At 50.4% G+C, this 26,361-nt stretch overlaps 1 protein-coding gene across 2 annotated transcripts in view; it reads right to left on the reverse strand.

Moving 5' to 3' along the window:
- MAPK8IP1 (mitogen-activated protein kinase 8 interacting protein 1) overlaps positions 1 to 26,361 on the reverse strand; it is a 631,105-nt gene that overhangs the window by 309,923 nt on the left and 294,821 nt on the right. Inside the window, exon 1 of one of the 2 annotated variants that reach the window (XM_050757552.1) lies at positions 305 to 308. The exons of the other annotated variant lie outside the window; for it this stretch is intronic. The gene's annotated coding sequence lies outside the window, so the exon portion shown is untranslated. Of the gene's footprint in view, positions 1 to 304; positions 309 to 26,361 lie in introns of those variants that run through there. 2 annotated transcript variants of the gene reach the window in all.

A 26,361-nucleotide genomic window follows, 5' to 3' on the forward strand; every position in this document is an offset into this window, starting at 1 on the left:
GTAATCTTAGTATCTCATAGGGAACACTTTATTCACAGAGTGTCATCCAAAAATGGTGAGCTTCAAGTTCTAGAAGCTCTTGGCCAGGCTTTCCATCACCCTACTGCTGCCTTCAGCCCACACATTCCCTCTTATGGCTCACAGAATCTCTAAGTCTTACAGATTTGATCTCCTTATTAACATCCACATTCTCACTCTTCCCTGTCTCCATGGTCACTACCTCAGGCATGGTCACCTCTCTTCCAGTGGCCTCCTCTTCCTATTTGGCCTCTCTATCCCAAAGATCTTTCCCTCTCCCATTTATCCCCCCATGCCAATGCAGACTTCCCGGAGCCTACCACCAAGCTGCCACCTGCCCAGCCATTGGTTCATAGTCTGGAATACTCTCCCTTCAGCCTTCTCCTCGTTCACTCCTAATTATATCTGCTATCACATCTTGGTCTCCATGTCCTTCTCCTATGTGCTCCCTCAGTAACCAAGGCATCTTCCAGAATCCTGCCTATTAGGTTGTGTTACTGAGCAGTTACCATGTACCCAGTATTGAGCTAAGGGTTTCCTATACTGACCACCCCTCCAGTTCCTCTCCATCCTCCTCCTCCACTTTGTCTTCTTCCCAGTAGTGAGTACTTTTGAAAAGAGTATCACCTAGGTATTTAGGAACTTATTAATTGTCTCCTCTTCTAGATTAGAAGATTTGTGAGGGCAAGAATAGAAGGCTCTCAGTAATTGCCTACTGAATAAAGGAATACACCTAGCATTTGGGATGTTTTGTCCTCAGTAGAGACTGATATCACCCTGGCTCATTGATTCCATCACACTGGGAAATAGTGGAGGAAGATGGGAAAGAGACTATGTCCTTTGATCCATAGGGTACTAAACTGTGGGTACTGTTCAGTCAACAGGGTGCTGAACTGAACTCATGCTCCCTCTGAAGGGACTAGTTTTTTTTTTTTTTTTTTTTTTTTTTTTTTTTTTTTTTTTTTTTTTTTTTTTTTTTTTTTTTTTTTTTTTTGCGGCTCACTCTGTCGCCCAGGCTGGAGTGCAGCAGCGCGATCTTGGCTCACTGCAACCTCTGCCTCCGAGGTTCAAGTGATTCTCCTGCCTCAGCCTCCCAAGTAGCTAGGATTATAGGCATCTGCCACCACGCCCAGCTAATTTTTGTATTTTAAGCAGAGATGAGGTTCCACTGTGTTGGCCAGGCTGGCCTCGATCTCCTGACCTCAAATGATTCACCTGTCTTGGCCTCCTAAAGTGCTGGGATTACAGGTGTGAGCCACCGGGCCTGGCCGGGAATAGCTTTTGATGCTCTCCTATTGTAAAGAAACCATTCCCCAGTACCGTGTAGTTATCTGTACCTTACCAAGTGCTTCCCCATCTCACCTGAGCCTCTCCATGACATCAGGAAGTGGGAAGGACAGTGATATCCTTCTAGTCTTATAGATAAGGAGATTGAGACTTAGGGAGGTTAAGAGGCTGACCTAGAATGACACAGCTTTTAGTGGCAGAACTGGGAATCAGGACTCCTGACTGCTGAGGGCTCTTTCTCCTTCATTCCACTCCTGGGCCACATACATGTAAAATCTTGGAATGTCCTAGTTTGTTGGAATCTTAGAGATTGTATTTCCCAGCCCCTCATTGCACAGATGGGAAGACTGAGGCCCCCAAAGGGAGAAATAGCTATTCTCCATGACTAGCAAGTGGTGAGCATAGGCTAGAACATAGCTGTCTTGGCTTGAAGCCAGGTCCTGGAGGGGTGAGTTCACCACCAGCAATCAACCTTCTGGTGTGATCAATCCTGGACCTAGCACAAAAGGGTTAGCTGTCATAGCCTAAAGGTCATTTTTACAGAAAACTGTTATGATATGTTCTTGGCCTAAACACTTCTCCCCAAATCCCGGCCAGCTGAGCAGACGGGCATCTATCACTGGCATAACAAGGAGGCTGTGGGAGTCTCGGATCAGGCATTCCACATAGAAATAGCTCAGAATATCCAGGCAGGAAAACACCAATGTACCTAGTGCTCCAGCAGAGCACTTCAGTGAAGGAACAGGAATGTTGGCGGCAACCAGGCACCATTTCAGCACTCAGGACAGTTCCGAGGTGGGCCGTTACCCATCCACAGCAACCAGAGATCTGGAGAACTTTATAATCAGAAGCCTGGCCTCCAAGGTATTCTCTGATGGACAATCACTGACTTCCTGGGGGAAAAAATCAGAGTGTTCACAGAAGCAAGGTATGACTTAATTTTTGTGGCATTTTGTTGCCATTTGGGTTTTAGGAACTCAAGATGAAGAGAAGTGATAAGGTTTGGCTGTGTCCCCACCCAAATCTCATTTTGAATTGTAATCCCCACAATTCCCATGTGTGGGTGAAATCTGGTGGGAGGTGATTGAATTATGGGGTCGGGCCTTTTCTGCACTGTTCTTGTGATAGTGAATGAGTCTCACGAGATCTGATGGTTTTAAAAACGGGAGTTTCCGCCCTGGCGCGGTAGCTCATGCCTGTAATCCCAGTACTCTGGGAGGCAGAGGCAGATGGATCATGAGGTCAGGAGTTCGAGACCAGCCTGACCAACATGGTGAAACCCTGTCTCTACTAAAAATACAAAAATTAGCCAGGCGTGGTGGTACGTGCCTGTAATCCCAGCTACTCAGGAGTCTGAGGCAGGAGAATAGCTTGGACCTGGGAAGTGGAGGTTGCAGTGAGCCGAGATCATGCCACTGCACTCCAGCCTGGGCGACAGAGCCAGACTCCATCTCAAAAAACCAAAACAAACACACACACAAACGGGAATTTCACTGCACAAGCTCTCTTGCTTGCTGCCATGATTGTGAGGCCTTCCCAGCCACTGGAATTGTAAGTCTAACAAAATCTTTTTCCCTGTATAAATTACCCTGCCTTGGGTATGTCTTTATCAGCAGCATGAAAATGGACTAATACAAGAAGCATAATACTTGAAGAAGGAAATAATTGTTTTGGAGTAAGCTTGAGTAATGATCATTCCAAGCCTCTCCTCTCCATACTATAGCCAGTAGGAGAAGGAGGAGAAGAAGGGAGGATGTAGGATGAGAATCAGAGGATGAAAAAGAACAGATAGGTCCCCAGAGAGGAGAGATAGAAGCACACAGATGGAGAGAAGTTGAAAGACAGGGAGAAAGAAGTGGGATGAGAGCCTGGAATAAAGGTATGGAAGGAAAGTCCATCAGTTCTGGAGTATTATTACATTCCATCCGTCTCCCTGACATTCACATGGGCCCCAAACTGTTTGTCAGGATTCCCTCTTACTGCCTTCCTTTAGAATGTAGTGAGGAGATGAACCACCTTTTGAAATTCTTCAACTGCTGGTTATGCTTAAGGCTTCAGAAACTCCACCCTGATTAGAACTATGGTAGCAGTCTATTAAAACAGTGTCTTCCTTGGTGCTGCCAGCAGCAAAGATTTCAGTGAGAGCCAAAATGACTCAGGAAGGGTGTTGGATTTAGCCTGAATCTCCTATCCTTCATTTCTGATGATTAGAAACTGACCCATGGAGGGTTGATGTCTAAGGGCTACTGTTGAGGACAGGAGGAGGAGAAGAACTGTCCCTACAGGGCCACTCAGTGCAGGGACAAACAGGCCAGACGTCTCAATAGCCCTAGAGATCGGCAGAGAGCTGTGGCAGACGCTCATAGCAGTGGTCCCAATGCATCAATATTGTGGATTAAATAGCCTTTGACAGCCTCTGTTTAAGAAGGTGGGAAGATGTGAAATATACTCTAGAAACATTTCCATCAAAATAATTAAAATAAAAAAGCTTAAAGGTATTTAAGTTTCTGTTATCTGGAGAATTCACTCACGTGTAATACATCACTGCCCACATATTCTGGACAATAAGGTATGTATTCTTAGCCAAAAGGGCTCATGCTATTATAATGAATTATAAGTAATTAATCTGAGCTTTGGAATGTAGTAATGATGCGATGTGGTATGAAAGGGAATTAATATTCTGTGTTTCTATCACTTGCCAGGCATAGTGCCAGGGGCTTTATATGCTGTGTAGATTAGATTATTGTTTAGCAAATACGCACTCCCCTCTCCTTGGAGGCAATGCCTTTTCCCCACCTTATTATGTTAGGCTCAGTCATGTGACTTGGTTTGGCCAATAGGAGGTGGGTGGAAGTGACAATGGTCCTGTTCCCAGCTGAGCCCAGAAGAGGCAGTGCTGCGTGTTCTTGCTTGTCCCCTTGCACTCCAGTGGCTCCACTATGAGAAGAGCAGGCCCCTTCAGTGTGGGCCCTGCCTGAGTCCAACCCACATGCAGCCTGAAGCAGGGCCACACAGCTGAACCTGGGCTGGATCACTGAACCTTAGTCATCCTGCAGACCTGTGAGTTTGAGAATAAAGACTTGGTATTGTCAGGCACTGATTTCAGGGGTTGTTCGTTTTTCAGCCTTGTTTAGCAATCACTGAGGTATACAACAGGCATTGTCTGATTTAGTCCTTGCAACAGCTCTTTGAAGTAGGGTGCAACAGTTTTTCCCATTTCACAGGCAACTCAGGCCCAAAGAGAGGAAGTGCCTAACCCCAGGCCACAGAGCAAGTTACTAGCGATGGACCCACATTTAGCTCATCCTTATTTGGTAAGTAAGGTAGGAGCTGCTTGGTCCTCCCTGGCTAGCCCCTGCTTGCTGCTCCCCTCACCAATCCTTCCACTGACTCAGAGCTTCAGGAGTGGGGGTGGGGTATCGGGGAAGCTGCAGGGAGAACATATGAAGCTCCTTTCAAAGAGCCAGCAGGGGCTCCCTGCCCTGTGGTTACTGGAAAAGGTCACATTTGGCGATTCAGCCCACAGAACAATGACATTTCAAGGATCAAAGGAAAGGTTAAAATATTCCTATAAATCTATTCTTGGGACTTTTAAGTATTTCCGATGTAAAGGGAAAATGTCATTTCTTTTCCCCCAGGAGTGGTGGAGGGTGGACTGCTGGTAATGGATCCACTGTGATTTTTCTGGGAAAGATGAGCAGGGAGGAAAGAAGGATTCACTCCACATCCCTCTGTATGCAAATTGAGGTGTAATAGACCCCAAGCCTTATTTACTTATGAAAATTGAATCCCAAATGTCCCCCGAGAAGAGCCTCCCCAAGGGGAGAAATGGACAGTATCAAATTCGGGAACTCTCCTGCTCCTTCTCTCCAGAGCAGCCCATGGGCCAACGCTGGCAAGGAGGCCCCCAGGGCTGGGATAGGGATGAGCCGGGCAGGGGCAGGGAGGGCCAGACCCCCTGGCGAATCACCTCCCTGAGCTTTGATCCTTGTGCCCAGCTCCCTGGTGCATCCATGTGGATGAGTCTCAGGATTCAAACCCAGCAGAGCCCAGATAGACACATCATCTTCTTTTGGAGTCCACGTCTTGGTGAGCGGACTCACACTCCTTCACCCATGCATTCTGCAAACACATACTGAGTGACCCCCGAGTGCCAGGCGCTGCACTAGGCACCAGGATAACAAACGATGGGTACTCCTCGCCTTGGGCAGTTTGTAGACTATTTGGGAGACAAGCCAAAAAAGGGACAAGGACCCCGTTGTGGGTGAAGGACTAACACACTTGCGAATCAGATGCTGGCACAAGCCAGAGAAAGGAGTGACTAATTCTGCGAGGAAGTTGGGGAAGGTTTCCCAGGGGAGTCACTATTTGAACTGTGGCCAGTCCCAAAAGGGCACTCTTGGCAGAGGGGGTGGTGTGTACAGAGCTCAGAGTCCCAGCAGCCACGGCTGGCTGGAGACTTGCTGCGGTGCAACTGCCCTGTACCACAGGGGAGTAGGTGTGTCCTAGTGGCGTCGCAACCCTCTTTCCGTGAGGGGACTGGGTTGCCTGTGTGGGGGACTGCACCCCACAGTGTGCCAGAGGACACTGCGATTCATAGTCCCCAAGCCATCACTTGCTTCCCACGTCCTATCAGTCACCAAGCCCTGTCTAATCTGTCCCCCGAACACCTCTTGTTGCTGTCTCCCTCCCTCCTTGCCCATGGCCACCCTGGTCAGGGCCTCGGCATCCCCATGGGTCTGCTTGTTGGCAGTCTCCCTCCCACCCCAGCGCACCATGCAGCAACAAGAATGGACACACAGACGTGCCAGGGTGGCATTTCACTCCCTACGGAAATCCCTTTCATGGCCCCCGAGGTCCCAAAGAGAAAGTTCAGTTCCTGAGGATCATGTCCAGAGCCCTTTGTGGCTGGAATCCCTGCCTCACCAGCCTCGTGGGGCTCCTGTGTGTCCCACACCCACCCTAGCCCCTCTGAACCACCAGTTGCAGGGACTCATCAGGTCCCTTCCAGCCTCCCCCTCTTTGCTTGTGCTGTGTCCTCCACCTGGAATTCGCTTCTATCGGGCTTGTCTGCCTAATGAACTCCCACTCAGTGATCAAGCCCCAGATGAGCAAATAATATAATAGGAATGAACATAATGACTACCATTTATTGTCCACCCCTCCGGTCCCTCTCTAGTGCATTATGCTGCTTATTTTCATAGTATCTAAAATGTTATTTTTCATATATGGCTTGTCTGTTGTCCATCTCTCCCATCAGAATGAGCACTTTGAGGGCAGGACATGGTTTTCCTGTGTCCCCAGTATCCAGAGTCATGGTTGGCACTGAGCAGGGGATCAAAAGAGTTGGTGGATTCAATGCTATAAAGCATTAACCTATAAAGTGTTCGCCATTCTTATCTCCCTTCTACCAATGGGGAAACTGAGGCTTTGGTCAAAAGGGCTTTGGGAGCTACCTCAGTGCTCCATTGCCAACCTTGTTCCTGGGAGCCCCTCGAGGGCAGGGGCAGTGACTCATTCCCACCAGGATCTCCTGCATCCTCAGGAAGGACTGCACGTGGGTGGTGGAGGGCTCCTGTCAGTGGCAAGGGATTCTGCGCTAAGGAAAAGGGGTGGCTGGAGTTTCGGGGGAGACATCCCAGCTAGTTAAAGCTTGGCTTTGCAGATCCTGTTTCTAGGCTGGAAATTGAATGCACTGATGGTTCCCACTCATTCCTAATTGGCACCAAATTATGTGGAGTGGGCTGGCTGTGCTGCCCGGCTTGGCTCAGCGGGGGCCAAGGCAGTTGCTGGTATCAATAAGAGTTGACGTCGGAGATAGAGTAGGAAGTCAGGCTTTTCAGAGCAGCATGGGGTTGTGGAGGGAGCCCTGGGCTGGCAGTCCTTAGTCCTTCTTCTGGGGCAGGGGCAGGAACCCAAGCTTTGGGTTTGGCAACACCCCAGATGTGTGGCCTTTGCCAGGCCTCATCTTTCTGAGCCTCAGTCAGCTCATCTCTAAAATGGGGGTGGCCATCACCCCTGCATCTCAGGCTCGCTGGGAGGCAAAGACTGCTGCTTTTCTGTGGGCACTACATCTACACCCCCTGCTGCATCATGGGGTGAGGGATGAGCTTGGCTAGGGGAGCCCTTCAGACCTGGATGGGAAGCAGGGCAGAGTCAGCTGCCTTGCTGGTTTTGATTTCATCTGCCCTCAGAGGGCTCCATGCTTCTCCTTCTTGCTCACCTGCTGAAGCTGAGGGCACGTTCTTTGCCAAGACCTTTGAGCCCTGGGGCCTCTCCCTGGAGCAAGGTTCTGAGCGCAGGACAGGTGAACCCCTCTTGCTAGTGAACATTTCACCAGCTCTAACAGGGCAAGGGACACTGTTGTAGGAGCCACAGTCCTGAGTGTGTATCTTGGGTCATCCACTCCTCTGTGTCTCAGTTTCCCTCTATGTGAAATGAGGGGGATGGACTGGACGATCTCTATGGGCCTGTCCAGCTCTGATTGAAGTTAATTCCTTATTTCCTTTTATATTAAGCTTCCAGTTCCTACAAGTGGGCCTCTGAGAGGGACAGAGTTCAGTCAAAGGAATTCTCCCAGAGGAGTGCTTGATTGATAGCTTCCTTCAGGGGTATTTGTTGTGCTTTATGTAAGAAAGGGGAATTCTTAACCCAAGGGGGTAACAGTGGGACTTTAGGTGGTGGACAAAGTGGAACATTTGAGGTATTGGGGAACAGAGACACAGATGGAGAGGAGGCAGGGCCATGTAGGCAGACAGGACAGATGGCGAGGATCCACTGTCAGCCATGGTTGGGACTAGGGACAGTGCAGGAGGTGATGGAGACGAGCAAGGTGTCTGCAGGAGGTGCTGGAAATTGCACAAAGTCACCGTCCAGGTGAAGAGCTGGGGTTATAGCTTTGGACAGTGGGGCTAGGTTCTGGGAGGCCGTGATCTTGAATCAGTGTTGGGGTCTGCTTAGCTATTAAAGGACAGAGTCTGGGCTTTAGAGTCTTGTAGCCGTGGGTTGTACTCCCAGCCCTGCCACTGACTGGTTGTGTGACGTTGCAAAAGTTACTTAACCTTTCTGAGGCTCAGTATCCTTGGGTTATGACAGGGAAAACCAACCTCCCTCACAGGATGGTCATGGAGAGTCCATGAAATAACAAATGTGAAAAGCCTGGCACTGGCTTTGTACAGCATAAGCCCCTGGTACATGGTGGCAGTTATTGTCCTTCTAATTCCACTGAGGGAGGCAAAACTCACCCTGAGGACTGTCTCTGAGGCTTTTTTTTGGGACAGCAGCTTTTGCCTTTGTGTCTTAAAGACCTGTCGGGGCCATGTATCCTAGAGGGATGTTTTGGGAGCTGGAGACGCTCCTGGAGCCTCACCGGTTCCAGTGTGAGGGTGGCTGCCTCGCTTGCAGGTAGGATCAGGTAGTGTGGCACTGGGGTGAGGTCACGGGCTCCACAGCCTGCCTGCCGGGGTTCGAATACCAGTCACCTGCTGTGTGACCTTACGCCCGTCCCCTCACCTGTCTGATTCTCAGGTATTTCATCTGTTAAAGGGGGATGATGACAAAAGCAGTCACCTGGTAGAACTACCCAAGAAGAAATGAATGGATATACACAAATCATCTGGACCCGCACAGTCGAATAGGGCAAACACTTGGCCCCTCTGGCTCTTGGGCACTTGAACTGTGGCTTGTCCAAATTGAGTTGGACCATGAGACTAAAATACCCACCAGCTTTTGAAAGCTTAGGATGAGAAAAATAGTAATGTATCTCTCCAATAATTTTTGTATGGGTAACATGTTGAAAAGATAATATTTTGGGCATATTTGGTTAAATGAAATATATTATTAAGATGAACTTCACTTGCTTCTTGCTTCTTTTTGCTTTTTTTAATGTGGCTGCTGGAAAATTTCAGATTACAATGTGTATGTGGCCTGTATTCTATTTCCATTGCTTAACAGTGATCTAGGGCAATGCAAGGCATTTAGTAAGCATGATGTATATGTTTGCTGTTATTATTATTAGTTGTAGGGTTTGAGTACTGGATTTACAGCTTCCTGGGTTATCTCATGCAGGTTAACTTTTCTAAACCTTAGCTTTCCTCTCTGTAAATTGGGACTAATGGGATTATTGAAATTGTGCCTATAGAGTATTTGGCACAGTACCTAGCACATAGGAAGCTCTCAATCCATGTGAGCCGGTACACTGCTTGCCTATGGGATTGGAGGTGAGGCTCTCACCCCTCCTTGATGGAAGACAGGCTTCTTTGTTACCCCCAGGTGCTGAGGTGGGGTGGAGCTTACTGAGCCTGCTCTCCCCACAAATGGGACCTGAGCTCTGAGTAAACTGCCTTGAGCCTGAGGTTTAGCTGTTTGGCTGGTTATATTAAGGGAAGGGTCAATAACACATTAATTGGATCAGTGGCCCCATTAATCTTCCTCTAATGAACAACCATTCCAGCCAACCTGTCTTCCCTAGATCCTGGAAGACATTTCGTATTGGCAGGAAACTTGCTGGGTAGAAAGAACCTCAAATCCTATAAAAGTGATTTAGTGGCTTTGCCTGGGGAAGGCGTGCTGCAGACGCAGGGCAGGGGAGAATTGAAACAGCAAAGTCACAGCAAACCTCTCCCTCTGGGGCCTCAGATCGAAATCCCAGGGAGTGCTGGGAAAGGTGGGGGATTTTGGTGAAGGTCGGAGGTGAGGGGAGGGTTGATCTCACCTTTGTCTAGCTTGGACACCCTCACCTCCAAATCAACAGATGGTTGGTGATGGCAGAGTCGTGCTGGCCTGGAGGGCCCAGAGGGGTATGATGGCTGTGGAGGGAGCCCTAGGATGGGCACTGGAAGTCCTGAGCTGTGTAACTGTGTACAGGTTACTCAACTGCCTTATTTGCAGGGGGCTTGCAAATGGTGTCAGGTCAGAGGAGCTTTGCTGGAGGGTGAACTGGCAGTGGGCCTGGGAGAGTGCTGAGCTGGGATCGGGGAGAGGAGGAGTAGCCTTGGGGAGGGTGTCCCCGGGGCCCCCAGGAAATGGGCAGAGCTGAGGAGGACCCTGTCTAGGAGGTTGTTTGACTTTGGAACCTCTCTTTCTTCCCTGCCCTAGTATCTCACCCTCTGCCCAAGGATGCTGCAGTTCAGCCATCAGCACTTCATTCTTTGACAGGGGGAAGTGTCTTCTCCTGGACTCCAGGGGTCTGTTTTAAAACACAAATGCCAGCTGGGCGCAGTGGCTCACGTCTGTAATCCCAGTACTTTGGGAGGCCAAGGCAGGCAGATCACCTGAGGTCAGGAGTTCGAGACCAGACTGGCCAATATGGTGAAATCCCATCTCTACTACAAGTACAAAAATTAGCCCGGCATGGTGGTGTGCACCTGTAGTCCCAGCTGGTTGGGAGGCTGAGGCAGGTGAATCGCTTGAACCCAGGTGGTGGAGGTTGTAGTGAGCCGAGATTACGCCATTGCACTCCGGCCTGGGCAATAGAGCTAGACTCCATCTCAAAAATAAATAATAAATAAATAAAACACAAATGCCTCCCGAGGGCTGCTCATTTCATTCTGTCCACCTGTTCATCCATCACCCACCAGAGGGAAACAAATGAATCCAGCTCGGAACCACTTACCGTCAAGAAACTTTGGGGTTTAGAGGACAGGGTGACTATTTTCATCCAGTCACCCTGAGGAGGTGGGGAGGGGATTTAAATTAGGCCTTGGAAGGGAGGCTAGAGATCAGCAAGTCCAATTCTCCCGTGTTATGATGAGGAGAGAGAGAGGCACAGAGATAACACCTTAACTTAAGATATTATCTTAAGGTTAAGTGGCCTGCCCGACGTCAGTATGGCTGGGCCAGCAGCATGGGTAGGATTTGGCATTCCAGGTGAAGGGAGGAGCTTCAGCAAAGTCCCAGAAGAAAACGGTGGAGCATGTGGAAAAGGCAGCAGGCAGTTACATTTGACCAGATGCTGGGGCCAGTTGAAGTGAGTTAAGGAGGATACTGAAACAGATGTTGTTCCCAAGGCCCTGGTTTGGCCAAAGTCAGCAGAGCCTCCAGGTGAGGTGGGGGTCCCAGAGGCCTATGGACAGCCCCTGTGTTCACACTTCCTGCCCCCACTGTGAGCTATTCCTCCTCCCAGTATTCCCACAATCCCTGGCAGACTCCCTTGAGGTGGCCCACCCACCTGAGATGCCTATCTCAGCCTGGAAGGAACTAGTTTGCTTCCCATCCCTCGGGCTCTGTGAATGGCAGGACATTCCCCAGCTGAGTCATTCCATGTCCCTGAGCTTCCTTGGTGAAGTAGGACATCAGCCTGGCCCCCAGGGTTCTCCCAGTGATCCAGGGAGCAGCAGGTGAGAAGTTAAATCATTGAGGGAGGCAGATTGGACACTACTATAACTATAATGGTAGCTCAGATTGATCAAGCCCCTCCCAGGTGCCAGGCGCTGTCCTCAGCACTTTCCAAGCATCCCTGCACTCAGCCTCAGATACCTGGATGGAGTAGGTGTTATTGGTATGTCCATTTTGCAAGTGGCTTTTGAGGCACAGAGAGGTAAATTGACCTGTCCCAAGACACACAGCTGTGCCACACTCAGGTAGTCTGAGTTTGTGCTTGTATCTCCCCCAAAGCCCCTGTGCATACATGCAGGCACCCACATATGCACACATGCATGCACACACACCCATGCATACATGCACCCACATGCCTATGTGCATTTACACACACGCACCCCTGCATGCACACCCACACCCATGCATACATGCACTCATGCACCTATGTGTCCATGTATGTGCCTATTCACACACACACATTCACTCCTACGTGCCTGCTTGGGTCCCTGGGTTGAGTTCCAAGCCTCCAGAGCAGACCCCAGCAAATCCTCCAGGGAGAGCCATTAGCGCTGACTCTGGGCCAGGATGGTTCATAATCTCGGAAGCGGAACTGACCCTTCATAGTGCTGCTTGGGAAACGGGCAGAACAGGCAGGACGACTTGCCCAAGGTCTCAGTGTGGGTGAACAGCTTAATGAATCTGTTAGAAGTGAGAGAAAGTGAAGTTCAGCATCCCCTCTCCTCACTTTTGATCCTACCAAAGACCAGCCACTTTGTCCCTTGAATGCCTCTCATGACAGAGTATTTCCTGGGGAGCCTCTTGGAGTAGCTCAGACCCTTCAAAAATTCTTCCTTCTACTGACCACAATCCTCCTCTTGTCTCTCCAACCACGGAGTCAGGTTGAGTCCACACAGCCAGATACTCCCGACAGACCTGCAGCTGCCTGCAGATGGCCATCACACCCTGGCCTCCCCATTTGCCAGTTGGTCTCTCAGTTGCTCAGCCCTTCCATCTTCTCCACTGAACAGGACTTCACTTGAAGTGAGTCGAGGCGGACATCCTGCCTGGAGCTCCTGCCATTGCCTCACTCTTCCTCCTGCCTAGCCCAGCCCCATCCTTGTGTCCTTGCTGGGGCATCTTGAAGGGAGTCCAACTACTTCAAGGGCCCAATCTCTTCCTCCACCCTGCTGTCACCCACCTGGACATGAGCACGGGCTCTACTGAGTGGAGGCAGGAGGTGAGACTGGCAATGCTTCTATTTTCACTCTGACATTTTCTATTTCTGAAAAATCTCACTTGAAGCTCATTCTGATGCTTGCCATCCTTTGAAAAGGAAGGGCTGAGGGTCCCTCCCACTGCCTGGATTCTTCCTGAAGTTCTCCACTTTACCCCAAACCAGACCTTTCTAAACTCTAGGACAAGAACAGTGGTGGAAAAGCCAAACCAAACCAAACAGAATAGGACTTAGATGCCCCCAGAGGTGGGGCAAGAGGTAGGAAGGCCAAAAAGAGCCCCCAGAGGGTTCCTGTAGGCTCTGCATGGAGATCAAACAGGGTTCAGCGTGATCCTCTCTGAATCTTCTGTTCTCGGGGGTTCTCAGGGTCTGTAGCTGAATGTGGCGGTCTCCCAGTTATCACCAAGAAAAGGGCTGCTTAGAGGAGGGAGGCTGGAGTGGGGAGACTTCAGCCTTGGAGACTTTAATTAGGGCGTTGGCGTTTTATTGGAAGGTTAGAGTGATTTCTACTCCTCGAGACATTAGGAAGCCCAGCAAATTCTATCGCTGCTTTATAGTTTAGAAATACAATATGGATTTTACTGCAGGCTGTGATGTCTTCCTTTAAACAACTGCTCAGCCCGATAAAGCACAGCAGCTGGTAAAGCATGCTGCAGGGGGGCTGGGCAGGGCTTTCCATGGGAACACAAAACTGTCTGGGAAGCCGTGGCCTCCCTTTCTGAGGGGGAGAAACCAGATGCCTGGTTAACCTGTTTTGGGTCACACGGGGAATTGGGAATGGGTTTCTGAGAAATTAGAGATTTGGGATCTCATGGAGATTTGGGAGAGTGCCCTTCCTTTCGAGAGTTTATTTCCATTTAATTCAGTAGTTATTCACTGAGCACCTACTATGTGCCAGGCACGCAGAGACAGTTGAGATGAATAAGGCACTGTCCTTGTCCCTGGATGGGAACAATGAATGATGCTGTTGGAATACAAGCAGTGTGCAAAGCAGGCTACAAGGCTGACAGGGCAGAGAAAAGGGGAAGCAGTTCTGCAAGGGCAGAATCCTGGAGGGCATTCTGGAGGACAGGATATATGAGCAAGGTCTTGAAGAATGAAAAGGTTTTTAACTGATCTCTTTTTGAAGCTGCAAACTTGCTTCACCTTCCATCTTCTCTATCTCAGTTAAGTGGAATTGCTATTGTCTCAGGATTATCAAGCTAGAAACCTGAGAGACTTATCACTGACATCCACCTGTCACCAAGTCCTGTTGATCCTACCACCAAAACATATGTCAAATCTGGTCCCTTCTCTTCATGTCTGTCATGTCCTGGCCCAAGCTACCATCACCTCTTGCCTGGATGCCTCAGTATCTTCTCTAGTAGATATTTGTTTTTTAGGGCCACCCAGCCTCCTGTCACTGTATTTCCCATCATTGCCCCCGGTTGTCATCTGGGGGATGCACCTCCTCCTCCTTCAAGTCATGTGGTTCCAAGGAAACTGCCTCCATACTGGCTCCAAAGTGAGGCCTATGACCCAGGCCAGGCCAGTGATTTCTTCCATTCCTCTGGCCACAGTGATTGGTTCATGGTTGGGCACATGACTGAACTCAGACCAATCAGAGCCAATGAGACTCAATTCCAGGACTTGAATGTGTTATCAGGGAGGCGGCATCAGCTTTTATCTGGACAGGAGTGGACGTGGGATGGGAGCTATGGCAGTCACTTGCCCCACGCAGTATAATCCTGAGATTGGGGAAGAAATGGAGCTGCCAAGAGTAAAGAAGGACAAGAGATGGAGGGAAAGAAACAGGGTCATGGCAGCATTATTTGAACCCTGATCACACAGGCAGTGTGCAGCTGAGGAAGTATAAGAACCCTAGAGCAGAGGCTTGGTTAGGGAAGGTGGGGAGCCTTGAAGGTCTGGCTGAGATGTTTGAACCAGGATCAACCTGGTTCCTTTCCCTATCCCTGAGCTTTCAGCTCCACCTGTCAATAAATTTCGGTTGGGTTTTGAAATAATGATGTAGTTCTTAGACTCTCCCCACACTCTCTCCTGCCCTTCCCAAATATCTTACACACCATAGGCTGTGTAAAGTCCTTTAGTCCCTGCCCATTGCCATAAGCATAAAATCCTCCAATTTAAAAAACGGTCATGAGTCCCAGCACAACCCGAGCCTCACCTCTTTCTGTCGCATTCACTGCAATCCACCGTGCTGGTTTCCTCTTAGCTTTTCCAATATGCCAGATCTTGTCCAGCACAGTCTTCCCACACATTATGACCTCTTTGAGATGGGATCCTCACCCTACCCTCTTTGAGATGGGATCCTCTAGATCCCATCTCAAAGAGGCCTGTTCCCAATGCAGTTAGTCCCCTGCCGGTTTTATTCTTCACGGCACCTGCCATGATTCACAGTCTGCGCACACTCTTGTGTGTGTGTGAATGTTGCCTCTTCCACTGGCGTGTATAGTCCCTGAGGCCTGAGCCGGGCTGATCTTGTTCACTACTCTGTCACTTATGCCTGGAAGAGTTCCTGGCGCATTATAGAGGCTCGATAGGTTTTTGTTTTTTGTTTTTGAGACCGAGTTTCACTTGGAGTGCAGTGGCACAATCTTGGCTCACTGCAACCTCCCCCTCCTGGGCTCAAGTGATCCTTCCACCTCAGCCTCCCTAGTAGCTGGGACTACAGGTGTGCACCCCCAAGCCCAGCTAGTTTTTATATTTTTAGTAGAGATGGGGTTTTACCATATTGGCCAGGCTGGTCTCTAACTTGTGACCTCGAGTGATCGTCCCACTTTGGTCTCCCAAAGTGCTAGGATCACAGGTGTGAGCCACCGCACCTGGCCAGTATTTTTTTGATGGACGGAGTGAAGAATAGGTGAGGATAAGGTTGGGTTGGGCAATCCTGATATTATACCAGGAGCAGAAATTCAGGGCCTGAACAGGCAGTGTGCAGCTGAGGAAGTATGAGAACCCTAAAGCAGAGGCTTGGTTAGGGAAGGTGGGGAGCCTTGAAGGTCTGGCTGAGATGTTTGATATTCAGTCTGTAAACCAGCATTTTTCTTTTCTTTTCTTTTTTTTTTTTTGAGACGGAGTCTCGCTCTGCCGCCCAGGCTGGAGTGCAGTGGCCGGATCTCAGCTCACTGCAAGCTCCGCCTCCTGAGTTTACGCCATTCTCCTGCCTCAGCCTCCCAAGTAGCTGGGACTACAGGCGCCTGCCACGTCGCCCGGCTATTTTTTTTTTTTTTATTTTTGGTAGAGACGGGGTTTCACCGTTTTAGCCAGGATGGTCTCGATCTCCTGACCTCGTGATCCGCCCGTCTCGGCCTCCCAAAGTGCTGGAATTACAGGCTTGAGCCACTGCGCCCAGCAACCAGCATTTTTCAAAGTGCAGTTTTGGGAACACCAGTCCTGCAAGATGCTCTGCCAAAGGAAAAGATCAAGTGGATGAGGGGTTAAACAAACCTGAAAACAGACGAGTCCCGTAAACTCCTCTGATGGAGGCACAGTGCATGTGATCATCCCAAGGGTCTGACAAGTCCTGCACTGGAAGACTCTTAGGTTAACTAAGCACTTACCAGATGCAGTTGACCATAAAACCTCCTTTCTCCCCCTCACAACAGCCACAGTTGTAAGATGGATATTTCCATATTTATGAAATAGGGTAGTCGTACAATTGATAGACACATGTAATGTAGAGTTTCTTTAAACTCCCTGAAAGCTGGTTGTTTAATCGAAGGCCCTCTGACAATTGGTGGTGACTTAGAACCGAGGCCATATGATCACGTCTTGCAGAAGTGATGATGTATGGAAATCACTTTTGAGGAAGAGAGTGACATATTGTGACTCGTGTTTTGGGGTGGCCATTCCTGCAGCAGTGTGAATGAAGCCAGGGGTGCTGAGCAGGGTGGGCTGGGAAGCCTGAAGTCTAGACCTTCTACCCCTCCTGAAGATCTCACTGATGGGTCTGTGGAGTGAGGCACTGACTTGGTGCCTGCAAATAGGAGAATTTAATTAGGACACTGGGGTATTGTTGAAAGTTTGGATCAATGTTTTGCCCTAGGAGGCCTCTTGTCTTCTAATGTAAAAAGACAATCTAGAAGACACCTATTCCTTTGCAAACAGCTGTCCAGAGATGCCTGTCAAGGGTGTCTGGGGGTCAAGGCTATGCACGGATCTTGGGGTGGGATGAGTTTTGGCTCCTCTCTCTGCCCTACAGGACACTGCTGAGCCAGGAAACCTGTCGGCTCTACTTTCAAAACACGCCCAGTATCTGACCGACTCTCACCTCTTTCACTGCTACCACCCCAGTGGAAGGCACCATCTCTTTTCCCCTGGGTGATGTCAAGGGCCTCCTAACTGGTCTCCCTGCTCTGCCCTTGCCCCCTGCAGTCTATTCTCAATGCCACAGCCCAAGGGACCTTTGAAACATGTAAGTCAAATCATGCCAGTCCTCAAAATCCTGTGATGATCCTGCATTGTAGTCAGCTTTTGAAAAGCTGGTGTCCTCGCCATGGCCTAGAGGCCGTATACCATCTGGTCTCGTGCCCTGTGGCCCTCTCCCTGGCTCTCTGGTCCTTGCTGTTCCAACGTGCTGCCTCAGGGTCTTTGCCCTTGCCATTCCCTCAGCTGGGTGCCCATTCCCCAGGGCTAACTCCCTCACCATTGGGCAGCCTCTGCCCAAATGCTGCTTCTCATGGTGCCTTTCCTGAGCACATATTAAAAATTGCAACCCCCCTCACCCATCACTCTGTGATCCCTTTCCTGCTTAGTTTCTCTCCTGATCACTTTGCACCTCCTAACATCTAGACGCTGTTGTGAAGGGATTTGGCTGACGTAATTAAGGTCCCAAATCATTAGTTGACTTTATGAAAGGCGAGGCTATCCTCCAGGAGCCTCGCCGGATTAGATAAGCTCTCAAAAGGGAGTGGGCATCCAGCGAGACAGATTCAAAGCTGGATGTGGGGAAGTTCTCCGCTGCTGGCTTTGAAGATGGAGGGAGTCGCTTGGTAAGGACCCAACAGCAACCTCTAGCAGTTAAGAGCAGCCCCCGCTGACAGCCAGCGAGGAACTTGGATCTGCCAACAACGACTTGAACTTGAAAGAGAACCCCGAACTCCAGAAAGGAATGCAATCCGGCCAACACCTTGACTTCAGCCACACGAGGCTCTGATCAAAGGGTCCAGCTAAGCTGTGTGTGGACTCCTGACGCATGGAGATGATGTGATGATTAGTGGGCGTTATCTGAGGCCGCAGAGTGTGTGGTAGCAAGAGAAAACGAATGCAATTAGCAACCTCTTCCTTTTGCTTATCAGCTCTCTCCTCCTGCTAGAATGTAAGCTCCAGGCAAGCAGGGATTTTTGTTTTGTCTGCTGCTATAATCTCAGCACCTAGAACAGTGCCTGATGTATGGTGGGTGCTCTATACATACCAGTTGAACGAATGAATAGGAGTGGGCCCCCGGCATCAATCAGCACAGCCCTGCCTTCCAGGTGCTGCCCGTCCATCAAGGCAGATCAACGCCACCTATGAAGAACAAGGTGGGAAATGCTAATGGTAGCAGGAGACACAGAATTCAGTTGTTTGCTATAAATCCAGTCTGGCTGCCCATGCGAAGATCTGGATTTTCACAACCCCAACAAAGCACTCTGCTCCGAGAGGAACATCACTGAGATATTAGTGCAACCCACAACCACCCCAATCAGGTAATTAAGGCCGGCCTGGCTCCACCTCCCACTGCACTCACTGAGAGCTTGCCTGGGGAAGGCTGGTCACCCCACGATTGCTTTGTGCTGAGGAGGAAGCCTCTCAAACACCTACCTGTCAAAGTAATTAACCTATTAAAATGAAAGCAATAAATCCTAGTGCCAGGCTGAGCCATAGGGAAGGGGGTCTCTGTTGTGTTTCTTTCATTTAGATTTCAAAGCCATGTCACTGTGGCTTCATAGTCACAATGGTAATGAGTCTGTGCACTGTCTGATGCCTGGGGGCCAGCCACTGTGTTGAGGTGTGTGATGAGGCAGCCGTTCCCCAAACCCAGCAGCCCTGGTTTGGGACTTGCTGATGTTGCTCTTTGGATGTGGTGGGTCAGGGTCTGGGGGAGGTATAAGAATGACATTCTGGACTCCTCCCCTGAAATTTCCATACTTCCCCTAACCTCCCATCCCCTCTGTCCCAGGTAGGCAGGGGTCGGAGCTCGAAGTCCAAAATCTTAGAATTTTAGAACAGGAAGGGGTTGTAGAAGTCCTTCATGTTACAGCTGGCACACTGAGACACAGAGAGGGTAAGAGATTTGCCTGAGGTTACACAGCAAGCTGAAGGCAGAGCCAGGACTGGATTCTAGGCACTTCTCACTATGACTGCTTGTCTGTCTGCTTCCTTGAGGGTATCAGGGTCAACCTCACTCCACAGAGGGGAACACATTCTTTATTTCCAGCTCTCTAAGAATCTGCTTGCAGTCTCTGAGATGAGGCCTAGGAATCGAGGTTGCACTGAGAAACCAAATCTGTAGAGGGAGCTTAGAAAAGATCACCAGCTCCATGGGCTCCAATTTACAGATGAGGAAACTGAGGCCCAGTGAGGATCAGGGCTAGCCCCATGCCCCTTGGCAAACCGGTGGTAAGAAGCCAGGATTTCTAGCTCCTGGCCAGTGCTTCCTCTCCCACTCCCTCCCAATCTCGTATCTTCCTATCAGGAAGGAAGTGGCCATTGAATCAGAACCTTGAAGGAAAAGTAGTCAGACCTGATGGGGAGGGAATCCCAGGGGGAGGGTATAGCTTGAATCAGCACCTGGTGGCATCAACCACAGGTGTGTGCAGGAAGCAGGGAGAGGCTCGGGTTGGTGGAGCACAGGGTGCAGAAAGCAGGTGCAAATGTGACCCCAGGGCAGGGGGCCTGGCGAGTGCACAGACATACGTGCCGGAGTGAGCTGAGGAGGAAGACATGTTGCTAAATGCTGGTGTCTGCTCCTGGGCTGGCAGGAAAATTCCCGTGGGATGGGGGTCTTGGTGGGGTGGGGTGGGGTGGGGGTGGGGGAGGCCATAGCCTCAGCCCTGCCCCAGTATCCCCCTCCCTTTCCTATCCCTGGGTGCTGAGCTCATGCGAGGAGACATAGGAGTCTTCTCTGGCCTCCTCTTTCTACCCCCAGGCCATATTTTTCTCTCCTTTCTTGCCAACTACATGCCTGACCTCAAGTTTGCATTCTGAGTGTTTTCCTTTCTGTTCTTTTCTGGAAATGCTCATGACAGCCCTGTGTCATCAGCAGGGAAGGTGTCACTGTTCCCATTTTAAAGATGAGGCAACTGAGGTCCAGCGTCTTATATTTCCTCAGAATGTACTGATCTCCTTGGAACCGATACAGTGGTAAGAGATGACTAATTGCCAGGCACACCCCTGTCATCCCAGCTACTCAGGAGGCATAGACAGGAGGATGGGTTGAGCCTAGTTTGAGGCTGCAGTGAGCTGTGATTGCATCACTGCACTCTAGCAGTCTGGGCAACAGCCAGCCAGACCCCTGTCTCTCTAAAAAATAGATGAATAACCCCAGAGTCCTTGATTCTTATCCTGGCTTCCCCACTCGCCAGCTGCTTTTAGAGTGTGACTAACCTCTCTGGGCCTCAGTTTCCTCATCTTTAGAATGGGGATGCCAGTATCTTTGTAGCATTGTGTGAGAATCAAACGAACTAACATGTGTACATATTTGAGCCACACAGCTATGGTCAGTGTCCTCATCATCATCATGACTGAAAGTGATCCCAGAGCAGAGCCCTTTCAGGTGACAGAAGCCCAGCCAAGCCATGGGAGGCTACCCCATCTCCCCCATCTCCCTGAGTCCAATTGAATCTGAAAACAATGAACTGGGTCCCAGTAAGGATTTTCAGTCCTGACAATCAGAGGAGAGTTTGAAAAAAAAAAAGAAGAAAAGGGAGTGAGGTCAAATTGTTTTTTTCAGGGAGAAAGAAATTTCATTTGGAGGCAAGCTCCGTAGCGGGGAGCGGGTGGCACCGGCTGTAACACAGGATCTGTCCATCTCCATGCAGCTCAGGAATTGTTGCTGGCATTTCTAGCAAGTAGCTGCCACAGGCCCCACTTCCTATAATATCCTAATTAAAGGGCTGTTATTCATACAGGAGGCACCCGTTGCCAAGTGACAGGCTGGGGCTGACCGTGGCCTGGGCCTGGAGAGCAGAGGTTGGAGGCCAGGGAGGGTCTCCCCCACTGGTTACCTCTCTGCCCACTGCCCGCCACCTTGCCTGAGCTGTGCAGACGGGAAGGTCAGGTGTCTGAGGGGCACTCCTAGTGTTCCCAGTTTAGGGGTGGGAGCTCCAGAGAGGGGCACTTGTAAGGCAGGAGGTGGGCGGGGATTAGGGAGAAGACCTCCCTGGAGCTCAGCCAGGTGGAGAGCTGGGGATCAGCGCGGACGGGCAGCTAATATGGAGATTGAGGGAGTGGCAGAGGGACAGATGGGAACAAGGAAGGAAGGAGGAGTTGCAGGGAGGAAGGGACAGCTGCTGAGCGTGGCCGGGTGCCAGGCCAGGGCGCTGTGGGCCCTCAGTCTCATTTGCCCAGCAGATCAGTCTTCAGAGGCAGTGACTGAGATGAACCCTTCCCCTGAACCTCACTTTTCCCACATGTGGAGTGAAGGGCCAAGTGAGGTGAACAAGTGAAGGAAGAGAGAGAGAGGAAAGGGGATGGGGATGAGGGGGTGGGCAGAGGAGCCCCCAGAGAAAAGGGCTGCGTCGCTAACAAGCCGTTCCCGCGGCAGCCAAGCGCGGTCCTTGAGGGAGAGGGTTTTGGGCAGGAGGGACTTCCAGGGAGGCGAGAGAATTCTGCACATGCTATTCCACTCAGGAAGTGGGGTAGGGAGGTGCTGAGTCCCCCAGCGGCAATTTGGGCAGAATGTTCCAGATGTTCTGCAGGGAAAGCAGAGTCCTTGGGATGTGTGAGCAGCTGTTGGTTGGTGGGAGTTGGGCCTCAGGTTGGGGACGGGGTAGGGCGTACCTCCTCCATCTGGGAAGGCACTTGGGGGCTGGGCCAAGAAGGATCATCTGGTTACAGGGGCGAGTGCCTGTGTGTGTGTGTGTGTGTGTGTGTATGTGAGTGTGTGTGTGTGTATGTGACTGTGTATATGTGTGTAGGTACGTATGTGTGTGTGTGTTCATGTTTTACAAACCCAGGAGTAAATTTGCTACCCCATTGATCACTAATTTCCAGAATAAAAGTGAAGGAAGAGATGGAAGAGGGCTCTTGCAGGAGGAAGCTGGGGTCGAGAGCAACCAGGGGTGTCCTTCCTGCACCCCTTTAGAAACACAGGAGGGACTACTGTGAGCAATTCCTCCTCAGGTTCAGGCCTGGGGTTTGAGGTTGGTGCCCTGTGGTGTGCCCAAGAGTTGAAGGAAAGTCTAGGGCATGGTCCCGGCTTCCTTGGGCCTCAGTTTTCTCATCTACATATAGGGCTTGTAGTCTCTGCCCTCCTAGCTTCAAAAAAGGCTGTGAGGACTCCAGGGAGTGATGACTGGAGGCACGATCACCTACATAATTTGCAGGGCCCCTTGCAAACTGAAAAATAGAGACTCTTTGTGAGAAATAAATTAAGAATTTCAAGACAGCAACAGCAGAGCATCAAATAAAGCATGGGCCCCACACAGCTGCATGGGCCACGTGTCTGTGAAGCTGGCTTTGGCAGGAAGGGGTGTAGAGGGGCAGAAGGCCCCCGTGCCCATCTGATGTCTTGGCTCAGAGCCAATTCCACATGGGTTTGTTGTAGGCTCCAGGGAGGCATGATAACCTTCAGCGGTGGATTCTGGGTGGGACAGGTGGGTGGAGGGAACTGTGGGGTCATTTGGGGGATTGGGGCTTGGAAATGCTGAAAAAGAAGGAGATGGCGCTGGTGTGAACACAAACCCTTAGTCCTTATGGCTTCCTGGAGAGACTCCCCACTTTGTCTGCCCTAGTCCTGGCCCTGAGCCAGGGTCAGGGCCAGGGTCTCTCTAGCTGGCCTGGGCTACTGGTCCTAGGGTGGTGGAACCAAGGCAGGTGACCAAGTCTTGCTCCCAAGAAGCAACTCACTATCTGGTCTTACTTAGGGTCTCTTGACCAGTCGGAGAGTAACCTGGGGGAGGAAGAGGCCTTCCCAACACCCTCTGACCGGCCCTCAGAGGTGGGGCATATACTCTAGAGGCCCCAGTGGCAGCCTGAACCCTGGGGTCTGGGGCTCAGCACAATTGAGGATGCCTGCCCCATGCGAGGATGCCTGCCCCATGAGAGGCTCATGCTGGGCCTTGGAGAACTTATAGGCGGGGATGGAGGGCTGAGCTGGCCTTGATTTATCAACAAGGCCCTCTTAGTGAGAGACCCTGCAGCTAGGACCCAGTCAAGCCATGTCTGGATTCCTGAACCACAGAAACAGTGAGATGGTAAATGTGTATTGTTTTAAGCCTCTAAGTTTTGCGAGTAATCACGAATACATCCCATAATAGTGATGACACTAGGATTCGCTTATTCATTCATTCATGACCTCAGTCAGTACTCATCCACTCATTCGCTTATTCATGGAACCAACAAATATCCATGAAGTGCCCGTCCTGTGTCAGGTACCAGCATCATGTTAGCATGAGCACTTGACATATGAACTGCACATTGCAATTTACAAAGGACTCGCCTGTGGGTTAATTATTCTTGTGTCTCAGCAGAAGGGGCTCCTAGAGCTCCTCGAGTGTAACCCTGTAATCAAGGCCCGCTTGCTGTGTCTCCTCCCTACAGCAGCCGAGGATGGTGGGGAGGCCAGCTTGTATCCTCCCACCTGCCTTTGACCATTTGGTCCCAAACAGGCACTGTCAGTTCAAGCCCAGCATGATCTTGAAGCCTCAAGTTCCCAAAGACTCAAGGATAAGAAACAGAACCTTCTAGGCCACTGGACAGAAGAGGCACCTGTAGCTCTGATATGGTTCCACCGTGTCCCCACCCAAATCTCATCTTAAATTCCCATGTGTTGTGGGAAGGACCAGGTGGGAGGAGATTGAATCACAGGGGCAGGTCTTTCCCATGTTGTTCTTGTGATAGTGAATAAGTCTTACGAGATCTGATGGTTTTAAAAAGGGGAGTTTCCCTGCATAAGTTCATTTCTCTTTTCTGCCGCCATGTGAGACATGCCTTTCACCTTCCACCATGATTATGAGACCTCCCCAGCCATGTGGAACTGTAAGTCCAATAAACCTCTTTCTTTTGTAAATTGCCCAGTCTCTGGTATGTCTTTATCAGGAGCATGAAAACAGACTAATACAAGTCCCTTTTCAGTTCAGGTAAGTAACTTTCCTGGGCTCTACACTCATTCCTGGGATCCAGGATCTTAGGGGGTGGGGTGGGGTCTTCCCACCTGCCTGAAGTCCTTTGTCTGTACAGAAAAGGGTACTAGTCTGACCCAGCCCCATTCCTCACCTGGGCACCCACATGGACCCAAGCCAGAAAGAGGAGGTCAGGCTAAGATGCTGAGTCAGGGTGCTTTAGGCAGCAAGTAATAGAAGAATTGACCACTACAGGCATCAACCATAAAGAAAATGTGTTATCTCACGGGACGAGATGTTCCAGAGGCAGCGTTGCTTAATTCCATGACTCAGCAACATCCCCCAAGGCCATGGTTTTTGTTTTCCCTTTTCTCTCTCTTCCATCCTCAGGGTGGGCTGTTCCCTCATGGTCATGAGGTGGCTGCCACTGCTCCGAGTATCACAGCCTCATAGTCGCAGCCAGAGGCAGAAAACAACTTGCTTCTTGTAACTCATTTCTTTTCAAGAGCAAAGAAACTTTTCCCAGAAGTCCCCCAGCAGACATTTTCTTTTGTTTTGCTGGCCAGAATTGCACCACCTGCCCTCTCTCCCCCAACAAAACATAGTCATTGGGGTTACTGGGCTTGGCTTAGACCAATCATGATTCATTCCCTGGGGCTGGGAGTGGCTCCACCTTTCCTGACCTCTGAACAGCACTGGGCTTCTGCTAGCGAGGAGTCCCTGCTGTCCCACCCTGCCTTCTCTGCCCCTCCCCTTCCCACTCCAGGCCTCAGCCCTCAGGAACGTACCCCCATCCCACGCCTGACACCTCCCCTCTGGTCAGCCAAGGACAGGCAAGGATCAGAGTCTCTGAGACAGAGGACCCAGTGTGGGCCAGAGCCCTGGGCTGACGCAGGACCTTGGCATTGTCCAGCTCCCAAATCCCTGGGTAGCTGATCTCAGAGCTCCCCTGCCCACCCCCAGCCAGTCACAGAACTGCTGACACTCACATCACACTTACCAGGCTCTGTCATAAACTCTTTATGTAAGTAAGTAACTCCTTACAGCAACCGTAGAAGTAGTTCTGTGATCATTCTCATTTATCAGAGGAGGGAATGGAGACAGAGAGCTAGACCAGGCAGCCGGAACTTAGTGGAGCTGAATGTGAACCCAGGAAATCTGGCTCCAGAATCTTTCCTCAACTGCAGCTCTACGGCCCCCCAAGTCCTGCTCCAACCTCTTAGTGCAGGTCATTGAATCACAGCCTTTCTGGGTAGCAAGGAGGACAGAGTCAAGGAGGGGAGGTGTCCTGGAGGGACCTGGGCTGCCTACCTCCCCCAGCCTGTGGAATAGTCACAGGGCTTCACTGAACCTCTGTTTTTCATGTTTGAAAGGTGAATCCTAATGATGCCTGTATCAAAGGGGTGGTGGAAATGAGAGATTATTACCTCTAATAGTTAGTAGAGGATGACAGGATGGCAGAACCATGATGGAGGGGTAGACAAGGAACACAGTGGCTATAGCTCCCTCTGCCTGCCACTCTCTTGTCTAGTGATGCCATGCCTTACACCTCCACTTCCTACAGATCTTTGCTCAGCAAGGTCCTCTTGATCACTGATAGGAAACAGAGTGCCAGCACTGGCACTTCCTCTCCCCTTCCCTGCTCCATCTATGAAGGGATCCCATCAACATCTGACCTATTCGCTGCCTTGTTAAGGTGAGTACTGCCTGTCTCCTGCATTAGAATGTGAACTCCACTATTTTGCTCACTACTTGTCTCTAGTGCCTAGAATGCAATTCAGCACATAGTAGGTACTCAACAAATAATTGTTAGGGAAATGAGTGAATGGATGAATGAATGAGTAGAGGGGAGGATGGAATGAATGACCCACGCTGGAATTTGAATGCTGGTCTTGCTGAGGGAAGCGGGGAGGTCAAGTCCAAGAATTCTTCCCAGCCCCACAGCTGCTGTCCCTGGGAAATCAGCGGCCACTCCGTATTCAGTGTATACTACTGGGTGTAGGGAAGGAGCTCCAGGCTTAACCTCTCTTGCCCATCTCCTCTCTTGACTCCCTACCCTTCCAAGACACAGAGCCTTGTCCTGAACTTATCCTACCCTGGCCTCTCCTCATAGGTGGAATCTGAAACTTCAGGAGCACTTGGTCTGGAGTCAGACAGATCCAGGTTCAAATCCCACTGCTGTGGCCTCTTTGCTGTGTGACTTTGGGAAAAGCGACTTGGTTGTCTGAGCCTTTGGTTTCT

This window comes from Macaca thibetana, chromosome 14 (assembly GCF_024542745.1).
Source record: "Macaca thibetana thibetana isolate TM-01 chromosome 14, ASM2454274v1, whole genome shotgun sequence".
In the NCBI taxonomy this organism is placed as follows: domain Eukaryota; kingdom Metazoa; phylum Chordata; class Mammalia; order Primates; family Cercopithecidae; genus Macaca; species Macaca thibetana.